The 23,922-nt window shown below is 36.8% G+C and overlaps 1 pseudogene; it reads left to right on the forward strand.

Annotated features, from left to right (window-relative positions):
• Positions 1-8,179: 8,179 nt before the first annotated feature.
• LOC118833912 lies at positions 8,180-8,952 on the forward strand (annotated as a pseudogene).
• Positions 8,953-23,922: the final 14,970 nt, after the last annotated feature.

Consider the following 23,922-nt stretch of genomic DNA (forward strand, 5'->3'; position numbering starts at 1 on the left):
GAGGTCATTTATAAATGTGTTGAATGTTTAAAATTTCATATATTTTTTAAATGCTACTTTTTTGGGGGTGCAGTAATCAGGGTTAACTGACTTGATCAGGGTCATACAGCTAGTAAGTGTCAAGTGACTGAGGCAGAATTTGAATTCAGGTCCCCCCAACTCCAGGGTTGATGTGCTGTACAATGCACCACCTAGCTGCATTTTGCAAATAGCATTTTAAGTAACTGGGTGTGTCTAGCCTAGAAAAGAGAAGGAAGAAGCATCATTTAAGTATTTAAAGAGCTGTTATGTGGAAGAAGTATTCATCTTGGGTCTACTGAGCTTCAGGAGACTTAGAAGAATTCAAAATGATGTGATTATGTTGCAGAGCAGCAGACTTCAGTTCAACATAAAGCAAAGCTTGCTAAAAATGAGAACTGTCCCAAAATTGGATGAGGTGCTTCAGAAGTTGGCGTGTTTCCCCTCAACAGATTTCTTTAAATGAAGGCTGGATGATCACATGTTGGGAATATTGTTCAGTGAGGATTAGATGGCCTTTGAGATTTCTTTCAACTCTGAGATTCTTTGATACCATGAAATATATGGAATAAATTTATATATATGTGTGTGTGTGTGTGTGTGTGTGTATAGTATGTATTTATATATGTGTGTTTATACATACATATATACACACACACATACATACATACATACATATTAATGTCTTAAAGTTTTGGGTGAAACAATTGAAATTCTGTCCTAATACATTGTTGCAAGGAAAGACAATTCAACCTTTACCCCCGACAAAAACAAACAAACAAATCAAAGACTTTTGTTTTGCTGTTTGTTTGTTTTAATTTTTGGTCATTTAATGTTTTTAATATCATTTGCCTCTGTTATTTTCCAATTCAGTCCCATTGGAAAACTTGATTTTAGGAAAACTTCTTGTATCAGTTATTTATACTTTAGTTTGAATAAAATTCATTTTGTTATTTCTCTCAGAGAAGTTTATATTTTAAGCGTTTTCTCTCACAAAAGCAAAGATTTTGATTTCTGTTAAAGAACTGTTATGTGCTAACTAGCAGGAGGGAACCCCTAATCCTGGGTTCCTTGATTTACTCCATGCAACTGTCCTATTCTCTTACAGCTTATGGTCAGCCATCATTGTAAGAGATAGAATATGTTTTTCCCAGTAAAATGTAAATGCTTTTAAAGGGAACTGGTTTCCATATTTCATTGTATTCCCAGTCCTCAGTGTAGGACTTATAGGAGGCAACTAATAAACACTTTTTGGATTAAATTGAGTTTTTGATGATATATAGATTGGGCTCACACTTGTTAATGTTGATAGGACAATGCTATTCTTCAAAATTGGACTGTTATTTTCATTTATTAAGGCAAAAAAGCCACTCTTTTATTCCTGTTTAATAAAAATTTTCTTAATTGTACTACCCACAATCTATTACCTAAAGCTCTCACCAGCTTTGGACACTTTTCTGAGTTTCAGTCCCAGATTTTCATCTGATGCCTGCACATTTTTCCATCTGGAAGTCCTACTCTCATTTCAGATTCATTATTTCTGTAGGGTAATCCCAGAATCTCTGTTCCTGACTCAGGGTAAAATTTATCTGAAGTTCACTAGTTTCCTTCTGGATGGAATTAATACCTGTGAGTTTAAGACTGACTATTCTCTGTGGGTGGAGCCAAGATAGCAGCTGGAAAGCAGGGACTTGCTTAAGCTCTCCCCCAAATCCCTCCAAACACCTGTAAAAAATGGCTCTGAACAAATTCTAGAGCGGTGGAACCATGAAATAGCAGAGAGAAACAGGTCTCCAACCCAGGAAATCCTGGATGGTTGCCAGGAAAGGTCTATCGCATGGTGCTGAGAGTGGAGGGCAGCCCAACATGGGCCAGGACAGACCAGACCTGTAATCAGCCAGCCGGAACAGGCCTTGGGGCCATGAAACAGTGAGCTGTGACAGTTACCGGACTTCTCAACCCACCAACACCAAAGAGCATGTAAGGGGGAAACTGGGAGATTGAGTTCAGAGATGTTGGGCCACCAGCTCTGGGGGTGGAGGAGCTACTTCTACTCCATCGTCACCCCACGCTCTGTCCCTGCGGTGCTCCTCCTCCCGCAAGAACCACCAACAAGGACCACAGTACAAATCCTTGCAGGGCACAGCAAGAAAATCTGCCTCTGTGCCTATAAAGGGCTTCTTGCACTTCCACTCTAATCCACTCCTAGATTCCTCCCACCATGGCCATAGCAGCAGCAGGAAGCCCCTGCTTCCAGAACTGCAGTGTCAGCTGCTTCCTGAGTCCCTGGCTCACACGGTGGGTGGGAGGAATCTAGCAGTGGATTACAGCAGGAGTGCAAGGAGCCCTTTTATGGGCACAGAGGCAGATTTTCTTGCTGTGCCCTGCAAGGATCTGTACTGTGCTCCTTGGGGGAGGAGGAGCACCACAGGGGACAGAGTGTGGGGTGACGATGGAGTAGAAGTAGCTCTGAAAACAGCAGCACTTGGACCTTAAAGCTTGGGACAAAGTACTCTCTACTGTACAAGCAGTCAAATCCTGACAAAAAGCTTGAGGGTCAAGTAGTTGGCTGGGAATATGAACAGGCAGTGGAAACCAACTCAGACTCAAACGCAGACCCAAACTCAAACTCTAGATTCCTCTTTTTGGTGACAAGACCTAAGCATACAGCCAGAATGAGTCAACAAAGGCAAAGGGCTTACATCAAAAGCTTCCAAGAAAAATATGAATTGGGCTCAGGCCATGGAAGAGCTCAAAAAGGATTTGGAAAAGCAAGTAAGAGAAGTAGAGGAAAAATTGGGATAAGAAATGAGAGTGATGCAAGAAAACCATGAAAAACAAGTCAATGACTTGCTAAAGGAGACCCAAAAAATACTGAAGAAAATAGCAACTTAAAGAATAGCTAACCCAAATGTGAAAAGAGCTCCAAAAAGCCAATGAGGAGAAGAATGCCTTGAAAGGCAGAATTAGCCAAATGGAAAAGGAGTTCCAAAAGACCACTGAAGAAAATACCAACTTAAAAATTAGATTGGAGCACGTGGAAGCTAACGACTTCATGAGAAACCCAGATATTATAAAACAGAACCAAAGGAATGAAAAAGTGCAAGACAATGTGAAATATCTCATTGGAAATACCACTGACATGGAAAATAGGTCTAGGAGAGATAATTTAAAAATTATTGGACTACCTGAAAGCCAGGATCAAAAAAAAGCCTAGACATCATCTTTCAAGAAATTATCAAGGAAAAGTGGCCTGATATTATAGAACCAGAGGGTAAAATAGAAATTGAGAGAATCCACAGATTGCCTCTTGAAAAACATCCCAAAAGGAAAACTCCTAGGAATATTGTCGCCAAATTCCAGAGTTTCCAGGTCAAGGAGAAAATAGTACAAGCAGCCAGAAAGAACCAATTTGAATATTGTGGAAACACAATTAGGATAACACAAGATCTAGCAGTTTCTGCTTTGAGGGTTCAAAAGGCTTTGAATATGATATTCCGGAGGTCAAAGGATCTAGGATTAAAACCAAGAATCACCTACCCAGCAAAACTGAGTATAATGTTCCAAGGCAAAATATGGATTTTCAATAAAATAGAGGACTTTCAAGCTTTCTCAGTGAAAAGACCAGAGCTGAATATAAAATTTGACTTTTAAATACAAGAATCAAGAGAAGCATGAAAAGGTAAACAAGAAAGTGAATTCATAATGGACTTACTAAAGTTGAACTGTTTTGTTTACACTCCTACATGAAAAGATGATGTGTGTAATTCATGAGACTTTTCTCAGTTTTAGGGGAGTTGAAGAGAATATAGACAGAGTGCACAGGATGAGTTGAATATGAAGGGATGATATATGATATCTAAAAATGAAATACATTTAAGGGGTGAGACAGGAATATATTGAGAAAGGGAGACACAGAATGGGGTAAATTATCTCACATAAAAGTGGTAAGAAAAAGCGGTTCATTAGAAGGGAAGAATGGGTAGGAGAGGGGGAATGAGTGAATCACATTCTCATCAGATTCAACCTGAGGAAGGAATAACATACACACTCAATTTGGTATCTTACATCACAGGAAAGTAAGGGGAAGGGAATAAAAAAGGGGGGATGATAGAACGGAGGGCAGATAGGGGGAGGAGGTAATCAAAAGCAAACACCTTTGAAAAGGGACAGAGTCAAGGGAGAAAATTGAATAAAGGGGGACAGGATAGAATGGAAGGAAATATGGTTAGCCTTTCACAACATGAGCATTATAGAACTGTTTTACATAATGATACATGTGTGATCTATGTTGCAATTGCTTGCCTTCCTAGGGAGGGTGGCCGGGAAGGGAAGAGAGGAGAGAATTTGGAACTCAAAAGTTTTAAAAGCCAATGCTTAAAAATGTTGTTTTTTTGCATGCAGTTGGGAAACAAGATATAGGGAATGGGGCATAGAAATCTATTCTGCCCTACAAGAAAGTAAGGGGAAAGGGGATGGGGTGGGAAGTATGGAAAAGGGATGGGAGGATTAGGCTGAAAGAGGGGAGGCCTGACTGGGGAACGAGGCAATCAGAACATATGCCATCTTGGAATGCAGGAGAGGGTAGAAATGGGGAGAAAACTTGTAACTCAAAATCTTGTGGAAATCAATGTTGAAAACTAAAATATTAAATAAAAAATAAAATTAAAAAAAGGACTGACTATTTGCAGTTGGAAGCAAAAACAATAGAGGTTAGCAAGCTGCCTTTTATTAGTGGAGTGTCACTTTCCACCCATGCTACTACTATATGCTTTCTGACTTCTCAGAATTTGGATCTCACCTGGTTAGGTATAAATTCTGTTGGCACACATGCTAAGAATATTTGTGGGTTCAACCAATTCTTATATTTCTTGTCAGTTACCATTTCTCTCACATGTAATATTTATATCCTAAACTTAATAGTGTGTAATATATTTTGAGGGATGCAGAGAATTGGAGAAAATCATCATCAAAAATACCCAAGGAAATGGTTATCCATATTCTTGGTTATTTAGTTATATCTAAATAACCATTATCTAGATTGCATAGCGTAAGACCTAAGGTTGAAGTGGCCTAACAGTCATCTCACCATTGTAAATAAATTAAGAATCAAAAGAATTCACACAATGTGTGTTAGTGCTCCAAGAAAACAAGCTATTGTATAGATGAATAGGTCTAGGATCATTCAAGCAGATATTCAACATCAGTCCCGGATGCCTAAAACTTGTGCAACTTGAAATACAGGTGCAATCTTAAAGCCGTAGTCCATATGTACATAAAACTGGGTTGGGACCTTTTAAAAGCTTTAAGAACCCTATCAGAAGTTCCAACTTTAAAGGTACCTTGGCTTTAATCCAGCAAAGTTGAACTGGCATCAAAATCAGAGAAGCTTAGTTTGGGGATAATGTTGAGGAAGAATTAAAAATGAATTAGTGACTATAGGAAGGCTGCTTAATCTCAGGTGAGAAGAATAAGAATATTATTTCAGGGCAACTTACACAATGTCAAGTGTTATGTCCTTCATGAAGTGGATTATCCCCTACCTATTTCTGTCTGGAGGCAATCAGAATCAAGTGAGAAAGTCTGAGAAGAAGGACCTAGGAAGTGAGAAGAGAATTTGATTCAAGAACTCAATGCATTGCACACAGTTGGTATGTATTATCTTTTATATTGTTGTTGTTCAGTCATTTCAGTCATGTTTAACTCTCTGTGACCATATTTTGGGGTTTTCTTGGCAAAGATACTAGAGTAGTTTGCCATTTCCTTCTCCAGCTCACGTTATAGATGAGAAAATTGAGGCAAATAGAATTAAGTGACTTGTCCCGGCTGACACAGCTATTAATAGTCTGAGACCAGATTTAAACTCTCAAAGATGAATCTTCCTGATTCTAAGGCTGGTAGTCTATCTACTGTACCACCTAGCTACCCTACATGTAATATTAAACTGCTGATAGTTATTAATGTCAACAATTATTCAAGAACTTACATTTACAGTGGGTTGTTTTTTTTGAGATTTGCAAAACACAATAACTATGTTGAGCAATGATATTCCCCTTTTAAAAATGGGAATTCTGAGATTCAGAGGATAGGTAACTTCTACTTAGTCAATTAACAGCTAGGTATGGGATCCTAGACTCATGTATCTTAATTCTAAATCCAATGCTTTATCTTCTTCATGATACTTTCATAATTTAACATAAATACTGACCATTCTAACTCTCCATTCTGTCCCTCAGAAAGAATGAAAATCAGAGAGGTTACTAGATTTCCTCATATAGATGTTTCTACTGACTTCAGGTTATACTGAATACTGCTGACTCAGTAACATTAGGAGGAGTGCCTATCACTGAACAATGACATTATTTGCTTCCCCTAACCGCGCCCCGCCTCCCCGCAACAATCTCTCCATTTTGCTGAAATAAAAATAAAACAGAAACTTAGCTGAACTTAAAGACATGAGCCAGTCCCAGTGTTAATAAGTATTGAAGCTTGAGCATCCTATCTTCAGTGGTTCAATTTGCATAGACAATGTTTAATTTACTGTAGCCCTTTTTTATACATACGTACCATCTCAGCCTATTAGTGACTGTACTAATATTCTGTACTTCTGCCAACAGAGAAAGAAGCTCAGAAATATGTAGTCTTTTTTTCTCCATTTACATTTTCACTAGCATTCTAGATCATCTCTTCTAATAAGTAATATTGTCGAAACTTTTAAACTTTATCTTCTTCTTGACGGTTATAAACCTCTATATGCTTTCTTACATTTAGTAGGAGTAGTGCCATTAGAAAAATCTAAGTAAAGATTAAACATATATTTCAAACAACTGGGTAAGTGAAAAATTAGAAATATGTATGCATTTTTTTCTGGGAAATTATCTGAAGACTCAGCACAAAAAAGGAAGAATAGGCATAGCCATTAATAAAGGAAGTTTTCCTTGGATCCATAGATCATATTTTGTTAGAATGCACTACAAGTGCTTGAGTATTTTTTTGAGTGAACTGAAAGATGTGTCAAATCCCAATATTATATGAAAAATTATTAAAGCCTTTTAAAATATTTCAACGAGCAGTAACAACTCTAATTAATGGTGAATATATTACTTAAACACACATGGTTTTAAACATCAACAGAATGTAGTATTCCAATAAATTGATTTTCTAATTGCTCTTCCCTGCCACAACAGTATTCCATTTTTAGCTTTCTCTCATACACTTGCTAAATGCAACTTTTCTTTCCACTTAATAGCATTTTATTTTTTTCAATTACATGTACATTCACTTTCATAAGATTTTGAGTTCCCATTTTTTTCTCACTCCTCTCTCCCCAAGACAGCAATATATATATATATATATGTATATATATATATACACACATATATGTATATATGTAGTGTAGATATAGATTATACATGTCTATATCTATACAGATTATACATGTATAATCATATTAAACATAGAAAGAAGAATCAGAACAAAAGGGAAAAACCATAAGAAAAAAAGAGAAAAAAACTATGCTTCCATCTGCATTGAGACTCCTTGGTTCCTTCTCTGGATGTGGACAGCGCTTTTCATCATGAGTCCTTTGGAACCTCCTTAGACCATTGCATCACTGAGAAGAGCCAAATCTATCAATGTGCATCATTGTACAATGTTGCTGTTACTGTGTACCATGTTCTCTTGGTTCTGCTTACTTCACTCAGCATCAGTTCATGTAAGTCAAGGATTTCTCTGAAATCCACCTACTCATCATTTCTTATAGCACAACAGTACTCCATTATGTTCACATACCAACCACAACTTGTTCAGCCATTCCCCATTTGCTGAGCTTCCCCTCAATTTCCAATTCTTTGCCACCACAAAAAGAGCTGCTATAAATCTTTTTGTGCGTGTGAGTCCCTTTTCATTTTTTTCTGATGTCTTTGGGATACAGAGCTAGTAGTAAACAAAATTTTTGGAAAAAAAAGTGAGGGTGTATGGCCTGAGCCTTGGGGAAGAGAATGTCATGGCAGAAACTCCAGCCCCGCAACCTCTCCTGCCCTGGTGTGGGACAGTCCTCCTCATGTCTACCATGCCACAGAGTGGGCCATTCTAAGGCTCTGGGCCACTGTTCCCAGAGCTGTCACAGGTGCCTTTGTCCACATGCTTCCTGAGTACCAGCATGTTGTATGCTGTGAGGCGGGACCATGAGACCGACTTGTTCCCAACCTGGAGTGAATGTCAAGCACAAGTGAACCAATTTCCTGCTGCCTGGTTCAAGAAGTTTGCTACTGAGGATGAGGCCTGGGCCTTTGTTCAAAATATTACAAGCCCTGATCATTCAACAGAGCAGAAAAAGTAATGTGACACACAAACCCCAAAGCAAAGCCAAGCAAGAGACCCTGCAAGTCATTAGATGAAGAGGAAGGGCCTTCCTTAAAGTTTGCAAAACAAAATACATATTTGGTACCTTCACTTAGCAAACGTACATTTTCTTGTATGGGAAATCCAACTGTGGTTTACACAGATGGCTGCTGCTACGGGAATGGGAGGAGGAAAGTGCTAGGAGGAACTGGTGTTTGTTGGGGCCCAAGCCATCTCCTAAATGTGGGTGATAGACTTACTGGGTGACAGACAAACCAAAGACCAGAAATACATGCTGTTCGTAAAGCAATCGAACAAGCCAAGAATCAAAACATCAGTAAGACGGTTCTCTACAAAGATAGTATGTTTACTATTAATGGTATAACGAGATGGGTTAAAGACTAGAAGAAAAATGGCTAGAAAACAAGCACAGGAAAAGATGTCATTAACAAAGAAGACTCTGTTAAGCTTGATACAGTTATTCAAGGCATAGAAGTTAAATGCATGAACATTCCTGGCGATTCAGGGTTTGCAAGCGATGAGGAACCCAATAGATTAGCAAGAGAAGGAGCTAAAAAATCTCAAGAATAGACAAAGCATAATTGTTACAATCTAAGTAAAGAGCAAACCAAGTGCTCTTTGGTCATTATTGGCATGAAAATTTACCTGTAAAACATCGACTATTGCAGGTGGACTTGGCAATATTCCTGTTTGATCAGAAAGATCGTGTACTTTTCTGTTGAAATATTGTTCGGTATATTAACATACAGAGCCCTTTCTTAAAAAAAAGTGGGAAAAAAAGCACTTGGCCTACTAGCCTGAAAAACAAAAGTGTGAATATATTATACTGTCTAAATAAAAAGCACATGGATTGATTTATCACAGCATAATTTTTAGCATATAGGCCAAAGGATCGTAGTAACATTGCCAAAAATTTTAGTGTAGATTTCTCAGATTTATAATCCAAATCACCTGAGTATTACATATCTAAAATGTCACTGATTGTGAAATATTTACCTGTAATGTTACTTGTAAACTTAGATTTGGGGAATAAAACATTATCATCGACAAACATTCTAGAATACCTATTATACACAGTGAGGATCTATTGAGATAATATTGTTGTTTAGGGGTCACACGACCATAAGAGGAATTTTATTACAGAAAATAAGAATTTATTCTAAACTTCAGTTTTAACAACTTCCTTTAGAAATGTCCTTCCATGTGGCTCATGACCCATAAAAGGTATTCATCTGTAATCTCAGGTATTAATGTTATCAGAAGATGTCCCTTTGAAAAAGGAAATGCATGGATACACACACACACACACACACACACACACACGTATGTGTTTGTGTGTATGTATGTGTGTGTATTTTTTTTCTGAGTAAAGTTGATCAGAAGACATTACCACCTATATAAAGCCCAACCAGAACTTTCAAAGAATATAAATGTCTCTAAAATATGTAAATATTCCTTATAACAGTTTACCCTGCATGTATTAGTATATATGTTATATTCATAAAGAAATATAATACATGCTTATGTATCACCTGTATTTTCATGTGCACACACATGCATATACACAATATACTTTTTGCATATGCTTGATATATACTTATATATGTAAATGTTGACTGAGGGCAATATAATTTCTTTGATTGTTCTACTGTTTTTCTTTCTATGTATTTAATGATTTATTTTAATTGAGTGGAATTCAAGTATCTTTCTCCCACTTAAAATAAATTAAAAAGATCAAAACAAATCCATGGTTTAGATAAAATGCAATATTTTTTATTTTATCAGCTAAACATCATCTAACAAATAAATCAATTATTGCTGGTAAATTGCAATACTGAATTTTCTAACTAAATGAAAGTATTAAACTCGCTTTTTGCAGGCATCCCATGAGTTAAGATACCTAAAAATAAGTAAGAAGTCTACAGCATTATACCAAAAAGTGCCTAAAGGGAGCAGGAACCTTCCTTTTTAACAATAGGAATGTTTTGGTGCTCGTCATCCATGCTAGCCGTCATTCTCTGCCCCCCCAACCTTACTGAAGCTTCAGGGACATTTACATGGTAAATTTACAAGCTGTCTAGGGTGTGATAGGAATTGACTCATATTAACCCTGATCAGAGTTCTATTTTGGGTCTTTTAATTTGGTGGTAGGTGAGTAGAATCACAAGAAATCGGATACAAAGGTCTTCAAAGTCACTTCATGGACACATCTTTGTGCTGAGTAGGCATTGCTTTAAGCTTGACTTCCAAAATATATGAAAATATGTTGATCATTCCCTTTAAGCCTCAGTTATCCCTTCTGCACCTCCTACAGAAGTATTGGCCCAAGGTATTCCTATAAAAACATGATAATATTTTCTTGAAGAAAAGAGGAGCACTAGCCTTTGACATATTTAGCTGATAACAACAACAGTTCAGCAGAGAAACAGCAAAGGGGAGTTTTATAAGCAGAGAGGAATGACAGTTATGGAAGAAGAGTAAAGCAGATAACAGATGAAGTTACTCAATGGAAGATGGAATCTTAAGAGGTGTTTCAGGAGTGATACATCCTTAGGAACTCAGATTGTCTCAAGAATATTCACTTTCTCAGCAGCATAGATGTCTGTGGGAGATTGTACTGTTTGAGATGTAAAGAGCAAAGATTTTATTACATGATTTTACCTTGTTATTTACTTTGATATTCTGTCCTAATTACATATTTTGCTTTTTGATTTTTGTCTCATTTATTTTTTGGTAGATAAGATACCAGGTGGATGCTTGAAGCATACAGTTGTCATTTCAATTATTTAAAACACTCACACACAGAACCTGGTACAACAAGTGCTGAGAGTGTTAAGTGAGAACTTTGTTACACTTGCATCTTACAAGCAGATATTAGTAAAGATGCTATCGAGGATATGTTTGAGCAACAAAGGTCCATCAATTTTTTTTTAAAAGAGCAACATTTTACAAATGGACAGAGTATTTGGTATAGAGCAGGACTATCCAACCTTACATTTTTATTGAAACAATAGACAATATATTTTGGTTTGACATTTTAGTGAGAGCTGTGTAGTAGCTCCACTTTGTGTACTAAAGCATTTATGTAAATTTCTATGCTTTAGGCAGGCTGGATAGATCTCACTGTGGGCCATATGTGGCCTGCAGACTGCATTTTGGACAGCTCTGGTATAGCGTAAGTATTTAAAAAAACAGGGGCAGCTAGGTGGTGCAGTGGATAGAATGCCAGGCCTAGAGTCGGGAAGACCAGAGTTCAAATCTGTATTCAGATACTTAATAGCTATTTGACCCTGGGCAAGTTACTTAATCTTGTTTACTTCTGTTTGTTCATCAAAATGAGCTGGAGAAGGGCGGGGCCAAGATGGCGGCTGGTAAGCAGGGAATAGTGTGAGCTCCGTACTGAGACCCTCCAAAAACTTATAAAAAATGGCTCTGAACCAATTCTAGAATGGCAGAACCCACAAAACAGCAGAGGGAAGCAGGGCTCCAGCACAGGACAGCCTGGATGGTCTCTGGGTGAGGTCTATCCCACACGGAGCTGGGAGCTGGGAGCTGGGAACGGAGTGGAGCAGAGCCCAGCCTGAGTGGCGTGGACCATCCAGACCAGAAGCTGGGCATAGGGGGCCCTAGCGCCCTGATTCAGTGAGCTGCGGCAGTTACGAGACTTCTCAACCCACAAACACCAAAGACTGTGGAGAAGGTTAGTGGGAAAAGCTGCAGGAGTGGAAGGAGTTCGCGGTTCGGGTTCCAGCCCCGGGGGCAGCGGAGGTGGGGCAGCTACAGCTGTTGTTCCTTCCGGCTCCAGGCCCACCTGGTGGGAGGAATTAAGTGGCGGATCAGAGCAGGGGTGCACAGCCTGCCGAAGATCTAAGCCCAGTTCGGGTTGGGGGTTCTTGGGGAAGGAGCAGTGCTGGTGTAGCAGAGCTGGCACCTCCCCCCCAAATGTGGAACATAGAACTCTGTAATCTACAAGCAGTCATAACCCACTGAAAAACTCAAGGGTCAAGTTAGTTGGCTGGAAATATGGCCAGGCAGCGAAAACGCACCCAGATTCAGTCTCAGACTTTGCATTCAAAACATACAGACAGAAGAAATTAATAAAGTCAAAGAGCCTACAACAGAAACCTCCAAGAAAAACATGAACTGGTCCCAGGCCATGGAAGAACTCAAAAAGGTGTTGGAAAAGCAAGTTAGAGAAGTAGAGGAAAAATTGGGAAGAGAAATGAGAAGGATGCGAGAAAACCATGAAAAACAAGTCAATGACTTGCTAAAGGAGACCCAAAAAAATACTGAAAAATACACTGAAGAAAACAACACCTTAAAAAACAGACTAACTCAAATGGCAAAAGAGCTCCAAAAAGCCAATGAGGAGAAGAATGCCTTGAAAGGCAGAATTAGCCAAATGGAAAAGGAGGTCCAAAAGACCACTGAAGAAAATACTACTTTAAAAATTAGATTGGAGCAAGTGGAAGCTAGTGACTTGATGAGAAATCAGGATATTATAAAACAGAACCAAAGGAATGAAAAAATGGAAGACAATGTGAAACATCTCCTTGGAAAAACCACTGACCTGGAAAATAGATCCAGGAGAGATAATTTAAAAATTATTGGACTACCTGAAAGCCATGATCAAAAAAAGAGCCTAGATACCATCTTTCAAGAAATTATGAAGGAGAACTGCCCTGATATTCTAGAGCCACAGGGCAAAATAGAAATTGAAAGAATCCATCGATCACCTCCTCAAATAGATCCCAAAAAGAAATCTCCTAGGAATATTGTCGCCAAATTCCAGAGCTCCCAGATCAAGGAGAAAATACTGTAAGCAGCCAGAAAGAAACAATTTGAGTATTGTGGAAACCCAATCAGAATAATCCAAGATCTGGCAGCTTCTACATTAAGAGATCGAAGGGCTTGGAATGCGATATTCCGGAGGTCAATGGAGCTAGGATTAAAACCTAGAATCACCTACCCAGCAAAACTGAGTATCATGTTCCAAGGCAAAATATGGATTTTCAATAAAATAGAGGACTTTCAAGCTTTCTCAGTGAAAAGACCAGAACTGAATAGAAAATTTGACTTTCAAACACAAGAATCAAGAGAAGCATGAAAAGGTAATCAAGAAACGGAAATTGCAAGGGACTTACTAAAGTTGAACTGTTTTGTTTACATTCCTACATGGAAAGATGATGTGTATGATTCATGGGACCTCAGTATTAGGGTAGTTGAAGGGAATATGCATATGTATATGTTTATGTATATATATAAGTGAATGTGTATGTATGTATGTATCTATGTGTATATGTATACATGTGTATGTATGTATATATATGTGTTTATATATATATATATATATATATGTAAAAGAGAGAGAGCAGACACAGGGTGAGTTGAAGATGAAGGGAAGATATCTAAAAGAAATAAAATGAAATTAAGGGATGAGAGACCAACATACTGAGAGAGGGAGATAGGGAGAGATAGAATGGGGTGGATTATCTCGCATAAAGGTGGCAAGAAGAAGCAGTTCTCTGGGAGGAGGGGAGAGGGCAGGTGAGGGGGGAATGAGTGAACCTTGCTCTCATCAGATTTGGCCTGAGGAGGGAATACCATACATACTCAGTTGGGTATCTTACCCCACAGGAAAGAAGAGGGAGGAAGATAAAAAAAATAAAAGGGGGGGGATGATGGAGGGGAGGGCAGATGGGGGTGGAGGTAATCAAAACAAACACTTTGGAAAGGGGACAGGGTCAAGGGAGAAAATTCAATAAAGCGGGATGGGTTGGGAAGGAGCAAAATGTAGTTAGCCTTTCACAACATGAGTATTGTGGAAGGGTTTTGCATAATGATACATGCGTGGCCTAGGTTGAAGTGCTCGACTTCTTAGGGAGGGTGGGTGGGAAGGGAAGAGGGGAGAGAATTTGGAACTCAAAGTTTTAAAAACAGATGTTCAAAAACAAAAAAAAAAAGTTTTTGCATGCAACTAAAAAATAAGATACACAGGCAATGGGGCATAGAAATTTATCTTGCCCTACAAGAAAGGAAGGGAAAAGGGGATGAGAGGGCAGGGGGGTGATAGAGGGGAAGGCTGACTGGGGAACAGGGCAACCAGAATATATGCCATCTTGGAGTGGGGGAAGGGTAGAAATGGGGAGAAAATTTGTAATTCAAACTGTTGTGAAAATCAATGCTGAAAACCAAATATGTTAAATAAATAAGTTTAAATAAAAAAAATCAAATAAAATTTAAAAAAAAAGAAAAAAAATGAGCTGGAGAAGGAACGGCTAACTTCACCAGTAACTCTGCCAAGAAAACCGCAAATGGGGTCATGAAGTATTGGACCTGACAAAAATGAATAAGAAACAAAAACAACACTATTAAAAGAACTAGAGACAATCATTTGTAATTGGTGAAGCATATGGAAAATTTATAGAAAGTCATGCATAATAATAACCCAAGGGAAGATATAGATAATACAATGTACGCTGGAGGAGGGAGTACCCACATTCATGATTTCGGAAAGCAACTTGAGTATGGACATATCAATATTTAATATTAAATTATACCAGAGTGAGGGGAAGGAATTAACATTTATATAGCACCTATTACATGCCAGGCACTGTGCTAAATACTTTACAAATATTATCTCATTTCATCTTGAGACATTTTCCAGATATATACACAAGTATTTGTTGTGTGGGTGAAAGAAAATAATAATGGTATGAATTTTGACTCAGATAACCTAGGCACAGTCACTTGCTTACTCAAGGGAAAATTGCTTATTATCATTGATTCCCTGTTTTAATGATGACTAGTCCACAAGATTCTTGTGCGATCACATTAAATAATGAAAGTAAGTTACTATTGTATTGAAAAATTACAAAACAACTATGAAATATAACATGTGATTATTTAGGATACTAAACAATTGATCATCCAGGATATCCCTGAGTACCTTCAGTGCTAAGGATTCACTATCATCTCTTACAATCCATTGCATTTTTGGAGAGTTCTAAATGTTGTTAAGTTTTTTTTTTTCCTTATGATAAGTTGAAAAATAATTCCCTAAATTTTTCATGAATTTTCCTGAGATAGTTCCCTTAGGGTCACCCAGAACAAATTCAAAGAACCCCAGTATTTTGAAGATTTAAGATATTAGTGGCTCTCTAGTTCAATTGACATGACCCAAAAGAATTCCCTATCAAATAACTCTCACAAAGAGTTGATACCCAAAATACTTAAATAACTAACAGAACTACCTAAAGCAAAGTCATTTCCTTATGTCAAAAGCATATGAACACATAATTCTTAAAAGAAGAATTGAAAATTATAGTGCAAGAACATATAATTTCAATGCAAATATTTGAAAAAATCCTTAAACCATTAATAATCACATCATGAGAAAAAAAAGTCCAAGTTTTAAACTTAAATCCAAACAAATCGGCAAAGATGACACAAGATGAGAGTAATAAATGTTATATAAATAAGATCACTGCACAAACGCATTGTTGGTGGAGTTGTGAATTCATCCATTAATTATGCAAAGCAATTTGGATTTATGTTAAGAAAGCATATATATTTGATTTTGACCCAGAAATTATAACACTAAGCTATTGCCCACCAAATTTCAATGACAAAAACAAAGAAGAGCAAAAAACATAGCAGAACTTTTTTTCCTTGAAAGTAGCAAAGTACTGGAAACCAACAGACATCTACTAATTGAAGATGGCTTAACACGTTGTTGTATATTCGTTCAATAAGATACTATTGTGTAGTAAGAAAAGATCAATATATGAACCAGAAAAATACAGAGATTTATAGGAAAGCAAACAAAGTCATATAAGTGGAACCACAAAGAAAACAAAAATGTCTCAAAAGACTCAAAAAATGTAAATGTAAAGTTAAACAAAACATAGACATTCAAAACATAAAATGAGATAATATGGTATAGTGGAAAGAAAACCAACCTCAAAGCCAAGATGAACCAGGTTCAAGTCTTCCCTCCAACACATACTGGCTGTTACACTGAGAAAACGTAAGAACCAAACTTGGTCACAATGAAGAGATGTGAAATGTCACATTCCCTCACTTCCTAAGCTTGACACTTGTTATTTATGTGACTTTGGAGAAACCACTGTGACTCTAGTATTTGACTTTTTTATCTTTAAAATGAAGAAGAGAGACTCTGTTTTCTTTAAAGACTCTTCCTGCTCTATCATTATGTTTGTAGGATAAAGATTCACTATAAAAATTTAGAAGAAAGCTCCTAATTTATTATTATTATCTATTATCTTCTTACATATTTCTTTCTTTCTAAAAAAATGTTCAAACTTTTAAAATCAGACACAATGCTAATACCCAAATTATATATGGATATCTATGCATGTGTACATGCATGTATATATGTGTATAATAGATACATGTATACATATCTACATGCATTTATACATATAAACATATATGTCTGTGTCTGTGTGTATATACACATTTGGATGTTTGCATTTTGGATATAAAGAGGAGCACAGCATAGTGGATAAAGTACCAACTTCAAGCATGTGGTCCTATATTCAAGTACTCCTCCGAAACATACTGGTTCTGTGATACTGGGCAAATCAGTTAATCTCTCTGCTTCAGTTTTCTCAACTACACAACAACAACACTTAAACCCACAGGTTGTTACAAGGATCAAATGAGATAATATCTGCAAAGCACTTAGCATACTACGTTGTACATAGTATACACTTAGTAAATGTTTATGTCTTTCCCTTGTTTAGTCCTTTAAGAAACTTTCTCGGGCTATAAATTCCATAAAAGTTGGTGATCTGCATTGGTAGAGGGAAATTTCCTCACTAGGGAGTTTTCTATGCTAAGGAAAGCACAGATCCAGTCACTGCGCCTATTCCATATTTCAATTTTTCTGTACACTCTTAATATATCTCTTTCCACATTGCCCCCATGATTCCTCAAATTCTGCCCTATACTTTTTGAAGGTGACAGCTTCTTTCATAGTTCTTCAACTTTGAAAATATCCTAGAAATCTTGCCTAATATCAAGATTTTTCAGGTGAAGATGGTGAAACAAAACCTGACATACAATTTTCAGAACTTTTGACCCTTTTGGGGGAAAACTTGGGTCCATGGAGGTCATTCCTATCCTTCCTTTCTTCACTTCCCAATTTTTCCCCCATATTCTTGTTTCTTACAAGGAGACCCTAAGTTTCAATAGAGAGATTTAGTACTATCTCTTGTTAGCCAAGCATTTGTGGTGCAGCACAAGACACTTTGCATATTTTGGATGTTGCCTAAGATCTTGTTGTGTTGACTTGTGAGGAGGGGAAAGTTGGAGAAAATATATCCACTGCCCCTCAGCATTCCTTAGTCCCTGTCATTGGCTGCCTGAGCTGACAATCAGTATTTTATGAGCCAGCAAAATATAACAACCAATTAAAATTGTTGCTGGCTGGGCAGATGAAGTTTGACAGCTTAACCTAATAGTAACATTAGTGATAATAGTTAATATAATGGCCTCCTTCACCCAAATTTTGACTTGTTCTACAATGGTTTCTGGGACCTTGTTATAAAAATCTTGCATATAGTCCTATAATATAAATGTATTTGCATATTAATGACTGAATAAAATGCTTTTAATCTAACTACTTATGCCTATTTCGTTGTGAAACCAAGAAGATAAACTAATAACTCCCCAATTCCATTTGTTTACATTTTCTCAGTTTTCACCATTCCTTTCTATCATCCCCATTTCTAACACTTTATCTCCACTCTTAAAAAAAGTATAATTATCCTCCTTGAAATCTTGAAGATGAGGGCAGCCACTTTCACATAAGCCAAACAAACAAGATCATTATTATTTTACGGCTTGAAACAAAATCATTAGTGAAAATGACAATTTCATTGGAAATCAATAAACATATGGAATGTAAATGGTTTACACAGGTGATGAGTTTAGAAAAGTAGTCTAGTTTAACAATTGCTGACTTTACTGAATAGGAGAGATAGCGATTCAAGTTTGCCTTATAGAGTGTATTTGTCCATCCATCCATGCCTATTTCCTTTCTATCTTTCTCCCTTCTTAATTTCAGGTACACTGGTGACATGTTGAAATACTGAAAAAAAATGAATAAAAAGAATAAACTTTAAAAATATTATCCCATAAATATCCAACTCAATTAAACAAAATTTTATTAAAGTTTGAAGGCCCTCTAGACAGTCATTTGGATTGTAGTCACTGTTGCTGACCTCCTTTGCATTTGTAATGGGAAATTTTTAGCCTTTCTCATTTATATATCTTAAAGATTCCACTAGAAAGTATGTTCCTTAAGGGCAAGGGGCCTTTAAGGTTTTCCCTTGAATCCTAAGAACTTAGAATACTCCTTCACACAAAGTAAACACTTAAATAATATTTGTCACATTTTTATTGCTTACACTATTTTCTAATTTCAAAAAATGCATGTCTCTTCTCCCAAAAATGGAGTTTGTAATCCCTGTCTTACCCTCATCTTCCATATTCTCTATGACACCTATAGTTTGCATAAAGGACACAATTAAAACACAATATATTCATTAATTGATTTCAATAACCTTGGTTTTAATTTCTCATTATCAAAGAGGAAAATAAGAGAACCTAGTGGCTTCAGCTACCATTTTGATTGTTGAAATAGTAAGACTGAATGGTTATGGAAAGTTCTAGACATGGTAACAAGGTCTCAAGACAAGCTAATCAATTTCAAAATAGAAAATTAGCTACATAATTTAGTAGTGGTTTATCAATATTTTAAGTGGGTTCCTTGTTTGGACATTTTTACTGAAAGGAGGGGGAAAAACAAGGACACTTATGTGAGAAACAGTGAGAAAAAATATCATCTTATATTAAAATACTTGGGAGCAACAGACAGTTCTGAGAGGACCTGAGAGAAAGCATCTAATCAGAGACAAAGGACTTATTGAGGGCAAAGCTGGTCTATTATATTTCCCAGCAGCTGTCTACAACCTCAGGTAGACTTAGAACTAGACAGCTAGGAAACTCATGTAACTAGAATTTGTTGATTGTTGTAAGACAATTGGACATTATCTCTGGTGGGCCGGACAGTGAATGTTAACGTTAATTATTTTTTTCACTCTAAGGTCTTAGTGAATCACATCACACAAAGAGACCCTGCTTTAAGATAGGAATGAGTTGCTGACCAGATAGATGAAGAAGCAGAATAAAGAATCAGAGTGTAGAGCAAAGAAAGTACAGTAGAGAAGAGGAGAGAGCGAGAGAAAGAAAGAGAGAGAGAGGCAGAGAGACAGTCAGATAGACAGAGACAGATAGAGACAGACGGACAGATACAGAGAAGACTTAGAGCTGAGCTTAGCCCAAACAAGATGACTAGAGGAAAATAAATTTTACACCTGCTAAGGGGAGCTGATTGGATTGGACACCAAAGAGAACCTGCTTTGTGCTTTCCTGCCACGTAGAGCTTAAAAGATGGAAACTCCACAGAGATTTGTCTGCCTGTCTCTTTACTGCCACCTATGGTTTTGGGAGTGAGGGAAACCCATCAGACACCAGGAAGCAGGTCTGAATCTTTCTGTGAAGTCCAGTTTAAGGTTTCATAATTAGGAGTTAAAGGTGTCATTTAGTATCATTTGTTTAAATGTGAAAGTCTCTGACAAAGGCTTGGCAACTACGGGAAAAATAAGAGAGGCAAAGTTCTCCAGTCACTTGAGGATAGTGGGAAAAGATTCTGATTGGATTACATCATTATTCTGAGGTCATTGCTGCCCACAAAGCAGGGGGAGACAGGAGAAATCTCTGAAGAGTAAAGAGAGCTTCTCTGAAGTTACTTTAGTGTGCCCTGCAGTTCTGGAAAGAGTGAGTAATAGCTGAAGAAGAGTATGTGACTATTTGTCCTTGAATATCAAATACTTGCAAGCATTCTTTTAGCAGTCTTCCTGGTGTTTTAGTAGGGGTACTTGGAACTGTGATTTTATTGATATAAACAACTCTCAAAGGACAAAACTCTATTAATTCAAGTTGTTAGCTTTTCAACAACTTGTGGTCTTAGAGAGCTGCCCAGAGAACTGAGAAAGTAAGCAACTTGTCCGGGGTTAAATATCCAGTATATGTCTGATGTGGGACTTGAATGTAGCTATTTTTGGCTTCTAGTTGAGGTTTATCCTCTATACCACGGAGCCTTTAGGAGGCATTTAACTAAACACATTTATTATTACTACAATAAAAATGATTTTATAAAAATATTAAGACAAAAATCATGAGATGGATTGTCCCCAGTCAATTTAGTTTGTCTTCCCTTCCCCATTCCTTGTCTTCTACAATTAATTCTCCCCTGCCTTGCTACAATGGCTCAGCACAAAATTTTATCTACATCCCTGATCCCACTAGCTCAATGATCCTTCATTATGGTAGGTTTTGTTCTTTCCATTGTAATATATTTCTATGAATCTAATAGCTATCAATATCATTGCTCTCTCTGAGTCTATGTTTTCCAGTAACCACTTAACTAAATTCAGTGTTACATGACTATTTTCATAGTCACATGTACAAAACTCATATAATTGAAGTATTTACACACATGCATGTCCAGTTTTGGAAAGAATGGGAAGAAAGTAATTTCTCAATATGTCTTAGAGATAGTGAGAGAAAAAGAGTGGAAAATTTGGGTAAGAAGAAAACAATAGCAATATAATGTGAGAATTGACCCCTTAGAAATGATATGAAGAATGAATAGTGGATGGGACCAGAGTAAAAAAAGTAGCTATTTTATCACCAAGTTCTAAAGGATGCCTATACATTAAATAGGTAGGAAAGAAGGAAGAAAGTGGAAACATCTAATTTATGCAAGATTTGAATACTATAACAATTAGATACCCAATATAAGTCTAATATAATTTAATAATATTTATCCCATTGGTGCCTATTTCTCTTCCAATTCCTATCCATAATTTTCTTTCCTTATATCTTCCTAAAGTTTGGTTCTCATTGCCACTGATTCTGTTTGAAGAAAGAAAAGGTAGGAAAACTATTTAAGAACTATGATAGAGGTAGAATAGACAATACTGATCCATGTCTGAGGGAGATATGCAGAGATGGAGAGAGGGAGGGGGAAAGATTACCTTGAGATTATGAACTTATGTGATTGGAATAAAATATGGTACCCTCAATATAAATAGGAATGTGTAGTTAGAAGAGACCTTTTTGGGGGCAGCTAGGTGGTACAGTGGATACAGTACTGGCCCTGGAGTTAGGAGGAGCTGAATTCAAATCCAACCTTAGACATTTATTAGTTGTATGACCCCAAATAAGTCACTTAACCACAAATGCCTCAGAAAGAAAAAAAAAGGAAGATAGCTTTGGGTGGGGGGGTGGCAGAGGATAATTAAATTCTTCTTTTAATGTGTTGTCTTTGAATCTTCTAGAAAGAGTTAGTCAAGCAGTTGGTGATGCAGTACAAGAACTGTGAAGAGAGATAATGGCTGGATACAGCATTTTTAAGTCATCTTGAAAGAGCTAATGTTTGAATCCTGAGTGCTGATATTTCAATAATGAGAATATAGTTACAGATGAGAAGAGGTCTCTAGACAAAGTCCTGGAGGAGATCCATGCTTAGACATCAGGAGAGATATGGAGACCAAACAAAAGAATTTGAAGTGAGTAGTAAAATACAAAAAATAAATTAAAGTAACAGAGTTCATAGTAGCTTCTTTTCATTAAGTACTTAATCAAAGGTTACTAATGTGCAACTATTATAACTAGCTTGTGTGGGGGTATAGATAGATAGATATATAGACATGTATATATATGTATACACGCATATATGTATATATATTTGGTCAATGCAATTGAGTCCTATTTGAATATCTTAGGAATCACAAGTACACATTTGTTTTGGTATAAAAAAATTACTTATTCTCACTGAGATGTAAATTTGAGATAGAGTACACATACACACACAGATATGTGTATATATATTCAGATATAGATTCATTATGCACACTGAAAATGAAAAGTCATTATTTATATTTATTTATAACATTAAATCACTTGGAAAACATGTTTCCATTTAATGCATAAAACTTCTTAAATGAGTCTTTATGGGTTTTAATCTAACACTATGAGGCCTTCACATTTAAAAATCCCAGGATCAGGACAAAAAGAAACTTTTAGAGAAATATTATTTTCTAGGGATAAGTCTTTTCTTCCTTCCCCATGGACTCTTGTTGGAATAGGAGGAAGGGGTATGCCAGGTTACCTCAGCTGTTTCTACAGTTCATACAGAGCAAAGAGAACTCTAAAGAAATAAGGTTAAGAAAAATAAATAGGGCAGTTTTGTCTGCATGTGTGTATTGGCTTGCATATGTGTGTGGGGGGGGTGGGGAACCTTGAACTCACTATCCTCAAATAATATAAATATCCAACTGGAAAAATGAAACTTCTATGCCCTCCTCACTGATAAACTTCATAACTTCTAATGCTTTAATAGAGAAAATGCAAGAGAGAAAATCAAGAGATTTTATTCTGTTCCTAATAGCTTCCTGTGTGACCTTGGGCAAAACACTTAACCTCCTGGTGACTCAGCTTTTCCATCTGAAAAACTGCATAGTAATTACCTCATTTATTCTAAACTCAATAGGTTGCCATTTTTATAAGCCTTGTTCAGTATCAAGGACAGTTGTTCAGGGCTTAGATCTTATCAAGATAAAATATCTGTATTTCACATTTTAAATAAGGATTAATGTGGACTATGCATCAGAATATAATGGGGGGGGAGGTTGCATTATTTTCCTGGGCTACATGATAGCTGAAGATTAAGGAAACATAATATAAACCATGTACTCATTATTTGAGTACATGTAAATTGAAAATTGGAATACCTAAGAAGCAAGGCAAAAGGAGAATCAGATAAATGCATCATACCAAATAACTTATGTTATCCTTACGTCTTCTTTTTATTCACTCCCCCCCTTAGAAATTCATAAACCTTCTCAAATCACAATCTGTAGACATGAAGATGATACCATCTGTTGTTCAGAACCTCTTGTAACTGACACTTTTTTTCTCTGAATTGACTTGTGGGGTCAACTAGCTTACCTCACTCTTGTCCTTTGGAAAAAAGGCGAACAGATGTTCCTCTTCTCTGTAGCACATTACCTAATCTGACTAATGATAGTAAAGTTCAAGTTAGTGAGTTTTCCTTGGCCTGCATTACATCTTACAAATACCTCTGAGTCCTGCTAGCTTCTTGACACCACTTTATCATTCAGTAAACACATTGATTACTTGACAAATAAGATTTCAGCTAAATTGAACATTTTTAAGATCGATTTAGACAGTGCTTCACCATTAGAACAGCTAATACAATTGCAAGCACATTTATTTTCTATCACCCGGGACATTGTCCTATATATAAATGCACTTTCACACCACAGTTTAAAAATATTCAATGCTTCCTGCAGCCCAACAGCTGCAATTATATTGCAATTAGTGTTCATGATTACTAACTCTGAAAAGATTAGACTCCATTGA

This window comes from Trichosurus vulpecula, chromosome 1 (assembly GCF_011100635.1).
Source record: "Trichosurus vulpecula isolate mTriVul1 chromosome 1, mTriVul1.pri, whole genome shotgun sequence".
NCBI lineage: Eukaryota > Metazoa > Chordata > Mammalia > Diprotodontia > Phalangeridae > Trichosurus > Trichosurus vulpecula.